This window comes from Moschus berezovskii, chromosome 22 (genome assembly GCF_049115385.1).
Source record: "Moschus berezovskii isolate FMDL1 chromosome 22, NW_MosBer_1.0, whole genome shotgun sequence".
Classification (NCBI taxonomy): domain Eukaryota; kingdom Metazoa; phylum Chordata; class Mammalia; order Artiodactyla; family Moschidae; genus Moschus; species Moschus berezovskii.
In genome coordinates, this window is record NC_142481.1 from 61,389,410 (window position 1) to 61,398,671 (window position 9,262).

At 39.2% G+C, this 9,262-nt stretch overlaps 1 protein-coding gene across 2 annotated transcripts in view; it reads left to right on the forward strand.

Moving 5' to 3' along the window:
* Positions 1–6,965, forward strand: part of LOC129547258 (protein CFDP2-like) — a 39,315-nt gene extending 32,350 nt beyond the window's left edge. The window contains exon 10 of one of the 2 annotated variants that reach the window (XM_055413113.2): positions 1,569–6,965. The gene's annotated coding sequence lies outside the window, so the exon portion shown is untranslated. Of the gene's footprint in view, positions 1–1,147; positions 1,467–1,568 lie in introns of those variants that run through there. The other variant, XM_055413112.2, reaches the window with a different exon arrangement.
* The last annotated feature ends 2,297 nt before the right edge of the window (positions 6,966–9,262 follow it).

Sequence of the window (9,262 nt, forward strand, 5' to 3'; positions counted from 1 at the left end):
GCAAATGTCTTCACAAATTCTACAAGATTACTCTCCAATACTCAAATCATTCTTTTGAGAAAACTTTTGTGTCATTAGTTTAAGAGTCCATTTTTCAGTTCGGTGAGCTGGAATTTGAAAAATAAGCCTTCAGTTTAAAAAATTTGTTGTATGAAATGATTTTAGTCATCTGTGTTGAAAGATGTCTCTTAGTATTCTCCCCTAAAATTTATTTATTTTTGATAGAGTGTCAGAAACAGAACTTGACTTAGTGGACCACTTCCCCTACATACTAATTTGGAACATACTGATCCATGACTTAAATGTTTATTTTTCCTTTAAAGCCAGGATATTAAAAGTAGTGCATTTGGAAAGTTGTCTTTGTTTTTTTTTAAATCTGTTTCTTGTTTGATTATCTTCTGTTTTCAAAAACTTCAAATATAAAATGGATCATGAGATTATTGGATGTTTGATCCATCATTTGATAAAAAATGTTTGTTTCCTCTTAGGGTTTATTTTTATTTCTGATCCCCAATAAAGGTATTTGAGGCTACTTCTTTGCATGCATGCTCAGTTGTATCCGGCCCTTTGGGACAATATGGACTCTTATATCCATGTGATTTTCCAGGCAAGAGTACTGGCAAGAGTACTGCCATTTCCTCCTCCAGCGAATCTTCCAGTTACTGGAATTAATCCCAACTCTCCTGCATAACAGGAATTATGAATTCCTGTGAATTCCTTTATTGCTGAGCCTTTGGAGTAGCCACGTGGGGGTGGTTGCTCAGATCAAAAAGATACCGGCATTTATTTTGAATATTTTTTCACATACAGCCTCTGGGAGTTTTGTCATCCACTGATTTTCCCAGCTGTATGTCCACTTTTCCTTTTTTTAGGACTTGGAAGGAATCAGCCCCAACCATAAAAAGCTGATTTCTGGATTCTTTTAAGATGGAAATTTTAGGGTAAATGTGTTTCATGTTAACTTCATCCATATACAAATGAGTAATGAATCTTCCAATATAAAAATGTCTAATTATGCTATTACTAACATTTTTTAACAGGAAAACATTACTTAGGAAATAGGTAGAAAAGTTTCATGTAAATAGTTATCTTTAAGCCTTTATGTTTCCTAAGTTTTTAAATTGTATGTTTCTTTTGATTCCAAAAGCTCCTCTGGTTTGAATGAAGTTCTTATTACAACTGCAGTGCATACCAGCCTTTCCTAGGAGACCATTTCCCGGGATGTGAAGTCCTGGTGCCATTAGCTGTCCGCATGCAGAAGGTTCTGTGTACCTGCGTTTCTTTTTTCTGTAGTCTGTTTGGCTGGTTGTCACTTAACTTTTCAGTTAGTTTATTTCACTGAATGATATCATCAAAATGGTAAAATCTTTGTACCGTGGGAAATTATTTCAATTTTATTTTTCTACTGACGTTTCTAATTCTGGTATAAATGTTTATCAATAAAGAATTACTTTCAATTCTGTGAAGCAGAACTGTTTTTTTCTTTTTCAGTGCCCAGGGAATTTAATTATTTGTAATATGGTTTTCTAACTTTTTAAGCTTTTTATTTTATTTTTTTTATAACTTAGAGAAGACTCTTGAGAGTGCTTGGAGCGCAAGGAGATCAAACCAGTTAATCCAAAAGGAAATCAACTGAATATTCATTGGAAGGACTGTTGCTGAAGTGAAGCTCCAATACTTTGGCCATGTGATTTGAAAAGATGACTCATTGGAAAAGACTGAGATGCTGGGAAGAATCGAAGGCAATAAAAGAGTGCCAGCAGAGGATGAGATAGATAGATAGATAGCATCATCAACTCAATACACATGAGTTTGAGCAAACATCAGGAGATATAGTGGAGGACAAAGGAGCCTGGTGTGCTTCAGCCCATGGGGTCCCAAAAAGTTGTAAAATGTGTTTTTGTATTTCCTTTAGGTTCAGCTTACTAGTTTATAGTAACAGTCTCTTACAAAGATCTGATTAAACACTGCTTACATCTTGAGTCTTATTAATTCAGCTTTCAGGACTATATGTTAACATCGAAAGCTTTTGTATTTCACACTGGGATAGCAGAAAACTGGTAACAGTTTGTGAGGGTAAAAAAAGTATTGTTTCAGTAGTAGGTCCACATGCGGAGAGGCTCTAAGGTTGGTTCAGTATTCTGTGACATCATAAATCTTTTTCTGCTCTTCCACTTTCAGCAAATTGAATTGTCCAATTTGGTTACTTATCCCACAGTTACAAGGAAACAGCTTCAGTTCCAGGCAATACAGATAGACAGTGTCTGGCAGGATACTACCCTTTCAATTCTCTTTTCTTTTTTTCTTGTTTTATGTATACTGTAAAGTACACAAATCTTAAGTATATAGCTTGATGAAATTTTACTCATGCAAAGTGGTAGCGCTTTGATCAAGATACAAATGTCTCTAGCACTCCAGTAGGATTCAGGGTTCAGCCAGAAGCCTCAACATCGTGTTTCCCAACAGGATCTTTTCGTTTCTAAAAAGGTGATGACCCAAGATTGGACAGGGCAAAGAGTATGGTGGATGAGGTGGTAAAGATGTTGAGTTTGGTAGGAAGGACTCCATAAATTATTGCCAAGACAGCAGGGTAATAGTGAACCAGGAAACTGGTAGGGGGTTGGGATTTGTATTTTTCCCAACTGGAGACATTTGTCTAAAGGGATTCCTCAGTTTCAGCCTATTTCTGCTTGGTGGGATTGCGTCCCCTGTGTTGGCAGATTCTCTGGTTTCTAAAAGGCAGTTGGAAATCTAGATTATTGGAAAACATTCAACTTTTAAATGTTTATATATTGAGTATTCCCCCCACCACAAACAACAGTAGGAACAGCAGGAACCAGTTCGAGTCTATAAGGTCACCACACATACTCAATTAGTGGAAATACAGGGTTGGGTACCTGTGGGACTCCAGACTTAACTATATTTGTCAACTGATCAGTACGTAATCTTGTTTTATGTGTGTTTCTGTTCAAAGATACTGTATTTAATCTTTGTAGCAAATAATGATATGCAGTATATGCATGCATTCTAAGTCGCTTCATTTGTGTCCGACTCTTTGTGACCCCGTAGGCTATAGCCTGCCAGCATCTGCCCATGGGATTTCCCAGGCAAGAATACTGGAGTGGGTTGGCATTTCCTCCTCCATGAGGATCTTCCTAACCCAGGGATCAATCCCATGTTTCTTGCATCTCCTGCATTGGCAGGTAGACTCTTCACTACTAGCGTCACCTGGGAAGCCTCATGCTGTATGTATAATGAAACAGTTGTTTGAATGATAGCAATGTTATGTACAACACTGAGATTGTACTACTTTTCCTTCCCCTCAGTTTTACAATCTACAGACATACACTACACATGAAAGTACTCACAGTAAACATATAGTATTCATATACAAACATACTGTAGCCTGTATAGTAATGCAAATAAAGTCTTGGAAAAGGAAAGATTGAGCATTTAACATTTTATAAAGCATTACCTAACATTTTCCTGTTGATGGAGCTGCAGGCTGCATAGTGATACAATGCACAGTGTGGTCAAACCTTTCGACCTTGGCTAAACCACCAAAACCGAGGCAGAGTTTGGTGGAACTCATTCTGCAGATGAGGGAGAGTGGCAGGTTGACATCAACCTCAGAGGTTTGGTTCTCACCACTTGTTGAGTGGAGAAATAGCTCCAGAAAGAAGAGTGTGGGCGAAAGCGGAAATGTCACTCAGTTGTGGGTGTGTCTGGTGGTAAGAACAATATTGCATATATACCTTGAATGTTAGACCCTTGAATCGAGGTAAATTGGACATGGTCAAGCAGGAGATGGCAAGGTTAAAGATCGACAGTTTTAGGAATTAGTGAACAAAACTGGACAGGAATGGGAGAATTCAGATGACCATTATGTTTACTATGGGCAGATATCCCTTAGAGGAAATGAAGTAGCCCTTATAGTAAACAAGAGTTGGAAACACAGTACTTGGGTGAAATCTCAAAAACAACAGAATGATCTCAGTTTATTTCCAAGGCAAACTAGTCAGCTTCACAGGAATCCAAGTCTATGCCCCAACCAGTAATGCCGAAGAAGCTGTTCGACTGTATGGAGACCTGCAAGACCTTTGAGAACTAACACCAAAAATTCTTCTCATCATAGGGGATTGGAGTGCAAAAGTAGGAAGCTGAGAGAGAACCTGGAGTACACAGGCAGGTTTGGCCTTGGTGTACAAAATGAAGCAGGGCAAAGGCTAACAGCAAGAGGAGAAAGGGGTGACAGAGAACGACGTGATTGTATGTCATCACTGATGGAGTCTGAGCAAGCTCCAGGAGATAGTGAAGGACAGGGAAGCCTGGCATGCTGCAGAAGTAGGTGGAGCTCATTCTGCAGATGAAGAGGTTGACAGGCTGACATCTGTTCAATCTCAGAGCTTTGGCTCTGACTTGATGTAGTTGGCACTTTCCCCTCCTAAAGTAGCTCCAGAAACTGGGCCAGTCCTGTCTGCTTGGCTTTTTGCCTCACATGTTTAAGCATCTCATAAGGGGCAAACACTGGAAGTTAATGATTTAAATTTGAGGCTTCAGTCAAGGATGGGGTTACACCCTTCGATGTCACTGAAAATTTGTTTCAAGGCAAAGTTCCATTCTGTCATTTTGGCTGCTATAAGGGACAATTCCTGGACTCTTCGGCTGACTATCATCACTGTCTGTTGCTTTCTCTGCCAAAATTTTCTCCACATCTTCCTTCATGTCACCAAAGCCTTCACTTACTTGCCGTGCAGCATACATTATGTTTTTGACACTGTTCTTTATTCTTTCTGCATCACCTTCAAAGCCTTCGAAAATTTCCACACAGCCTGGCCAAACATTTTTCTAACAGCTACAGGCTCCTGCTTGGTGTCCCAGGCTGTGCCAGCATAATCACATTGGGTATAGTGACTAACTTCCAATAATTCGTCCATCACGGTAGTTTCCTTGTTGGCTTTGAGAGCTTCGAAAACCTTGGCATAAAGCTCCCTTGTATACTGTGCCTTGAAGACATTTATTATGCCCTGATCCAGGGACTGGATGGGAGACTTAGTATTTGGGGGCGTGAAAAGAACTACATAGGGGTGGGCATTTTTGAGTTCTTCACAGCAGTGGGCTGGGGCATTATCCAAAATTTAACAAAATTTTGAAGCCAAAGTTTCTGCCCTAGAGATAGTATTTAACTTCTGGTATGAAACAGCTGTGGGACCAATCAGGTGTCATCCGTCCTTTTTTGTTCCACCTCCAATGGACTGGCAAATGGTTCACACTTTTCCAGTTAAGGTTAAGTGCTTGTGAACTTGAAGCTCTGTACACCAGTAGGGGTTTGCACTTGAAGTTGCCCTTGTACTCCATGTCCAAAGAAGCCGCAACGAGATGGTAGAGGTTACACAATCATGATAAAATCAGATTACACACCCGCCAGGTGAGTGACCCAGAAACTGGAGAATGTTAATACCAAAGATGTTCTCCCACTATTTTAAAGGTTCTGAGCCCCACGGCAGGCTTCCCAGAATGGGGATCTGGCCAAGGGACTGGCTATCCCCAGGGAATCTGACTGAAAGCGACCCAGATTTGATTACAGAACTTAAATATAAATTGTAGTTATCTTAAATGTAAATAGGTTAAATACACTAACCAAAAAATAGAGACTGGATGATTGAATGAAAACATGTGCATGTGAACCTCCAATTAACACATCACTCTACTAAAACCCCCAAATTGTATGTAGTAATTGCATATTGTTAGGTTAATCGTTTCCATTATGGCTTGCAATTCTAAGTGTCCTTTCTTTTTTGTATGGCTGTTGATTTTGAAAACTGAAAAACAACTTTTACTATTGTGATTATGTAACTAATTTGCTTCATACCATTGTATTGTGATTGGTCAACAGAAAATAGAATTCTTTATCACTGAAACTACCATTTAACAGAAAAACGTAAAATCACTTTTTAAAATCCAGAATTATCTTGCAATTTTTTGAAAAATAGAAATGCCCAGGCATTGCTTTTTGTCTCCAAAGCTTCAGATGTGTTTCTAATGAGCAGACATGTTTAAAAACAACTGGACTATATATGATATTTTACTTTTATCTAGTTTATTTCACATTTTCTATTTCATATTTGGTGCACCCATTTCATTTTGTTAAAGCTTTTATATACATATGTATAAATAGTATGTATAACATATTTTAGAAAACTTAAGAATTTTTGCCTAGCTAAAAGTTTATCACATTTTGATTCCACTTGTTTGTCTTAGTATGAATAGAATGCTAGATTTCTAGTTTACATTCAGTCAAAACTTTGATACAGTTCCATGTATTTTGGCATCTAGTATTACTGCTAACAGTCTAGAAAGTTTATTATCTTGGTGATTTTTAAAAAAATTGAGGCTTGAAACTTACAAGAAATAGTATGTTTTTTTAAAAAACAGGAAATTAACATGCTACGATATTTTGTACATGTTTTCAAATTTCACAAAGTTTTATGCTACTGTCCATTGTTTTTTTCCATGCCATATTCAAGACTCCATATTGTATTTAATTTCATTGAGCAGCTTCAGCTGCAGGGAACAAATTCTGGTAAATTCTCTTCACTTTTATTCTATGATCAATATTTTCTAATTTTCCTTGTATGGCATCTTAGATACATCCATTTTTTAAAAGTGGACATTTAATTTTGAAATACATGGGATAATGTATCTTTGATACTAATTTCCAGTTTTGCAATTGATTTCTCATTTAAATGCTTCCCTGCAATCACCTTCTGTTTTTTCAGTCTCCTATTGAAGCTTTCAATGGCTAAGTTAAAGAAGTCTCTTGAAAAATACCACATTGCACTTGAAAATATGTGGGTTAGTTTTAAATATCTTTTGATATTGGTTTCTAACATAATGCCACAATGATAAGAGAATAGACTGTGTATGATTTCAGTACCTTTGGACCATTAAATTTTTGCACCTTGTTTTATGTCCTTGGATATGTTCCAGTGTCTCCTAGCTTATAGTATATGGGAACTTGAATAGAATTTGTATCCTAATGTTGTGTGAAAATTGTATAAATCTTAATTATGTTGAATAGGCTCATAGTGCTTTTCACGTTTACTATATCCTTGTCTTTATATATTCATTCGATTAATTTTTGAGTTTGATATTGAAATTCCAACTAAATTCTTAATTCATCTACTTAAAAATAATTGTAATATATAATAGTGGAAATATATGTAAGTTTGTTCTGTATTTTCCAAGTGTTATCATACTTTCATAATTTAAAAAATAAAAAGAAACAAAGCCGCTCTTGGCATTGGTGCACAGAAGTAGGGTTGCATAATTCTGGGATGATTTAAAGCCAGGGGCTGTGGAGGCCATTTGCCTGTGCAAGTTCTTTTTGCAAATGTCCTTGTAAGATAAGCCAGTTTCAACAGCACTAAAACCTGCTTTTCCACATACCCTTTTCCTGTATATCACTTAGCAAGTATTGTTTAAATTCTTTTGCAGCCTCCTGATCTGCAGAACTTGCCTCACTTGCAAGCTTAACACTATTCATATCTTGTTACCTTTTGAAATGAGAAGGGCTTCACATTTTTCTGACCTTGGGTAACATTATGGTAAATTTCTTTTGCTTTCAGCCTCGCAACAACACTGTCCACCACACCTTTTATAATCAGTTGTCATCTCATGAGTCCACAAACAGCCGCTTTTCCGTATCTTCCTCGTGCACTCCGGACGTCACTTTAGCACTTTATGGAGCAGCCTCACGTCTCGATTGGCAAATTTCCCTTTCCATTTTCTTGATGTACCAAATTTTTGATTCATTAATATTGAACTCAGGGCCAACAGCACTACAATTCATACCTGAATAAAGCTTATCTAACACATTTTTCTTCATAAAGCACACCACAGCCTTCTTGTGCTTAGGAACATTAAGCCAGCACCACAGCACTGTTACCAAATTGCAATTCCATGTGCCAGATGCAGGGAGGCCTAGTGACACTAAAACGAGAGCTTGGAACAGGTTTCTTACAGGTTCATATGAGGAAATGGGTGGCTTATGTCCTCAGAACCGCAAAGTTATGGAAAGCTGTCAGCAAGATCCTTTAAAAGCGAAGTGAAGGAGGGGTGAGGTTAGTTGTTGCAAACTTTTTAGAGTCAGATCCTTTGTCTTTAGGTCAGGTCATGGTCAGGTAAGGATGCCCTATAAATCACTACCAAACGAATGTTATTCTCTGTCTTGACAAGAAAGGGTAAGGCCCCAAGGCACAGCTTTCACCCTGCTAGTTCCCAGTCCTGGCTAGGAGGAGGCAGGTCTCGGTAGGCATCGCCTTCAGGGACAGGTTCCCACACCCTGCCCAGCTGTCATCCCTGAGGGAGTCATGCGCTCAACCCAATTGTTCCTCGAGTCTCTTTAGGCCATCCAAGTGGGAGACCAGGTCTCAGACTGCGGCCCAGGCAGACAGCCACTCTATTAGGTCGCAAAGACAGGGATGGGGGAAGAGGTTCACGCTGCCTCAAGGGTTGGGCCAAGACTAGTAGAGGGCCTTAGTGAGGGCTTTGGAGCACTTTAGACATACTCCCCAGGCTATTCCCTGGGCCCTCCAGCTCACCCTTTGGTCCAAGGCAGGGGTAGCTGGAGAGCCGCCAGGAGAAGGCCTGACGCTTGGCTGACGCATGGCTGAATCGCTTTCCTAATAGTTTCTCATTAACCTGTGGGCGAGGCCAACTTGCAGCGCTGACCAATAGAAGGGCAGGACAACCAAAGATCCCTGATTGACAGCCGGTCATTTGTGGTTGGCGACCACTGAGGCACTGACAATGGCCAACCAAGCCCTGTTGCCTAGTAACAAGGTGCCGGGTAAGGGGGACAGCAACGGCTGCCTGCTAAGCGCTGTGCTCATCTTGCTGTTACAGAATAAGCTCGGCGGTCATTCTGAACAGCGAAATCACCGACAGAAAGTAGAAAAATGAAGAAAACGCGGTACTGAAGAGGCTGTGAAGATATTTATTAACACTAGAAGAGCTGAAGCAAGACTGCGGATTGTGGGGTCCATCTTCGGTACAACCCACTGCTGGTTAAAATTTTCACTCTGCGCATGTCCGCGAATAACCCTCGAAATCACCGCGAATATTGATTTGGAGAGGTTACAATAAGTTATACAAGCCAATTTAAAAACACCTATCTGTGAATGCGAAGGTAATCTGTATTCTCATGGGCAAAACAAATCTTCCTTAAGCATACACATATCAAAACAGCTGAGATCTGATG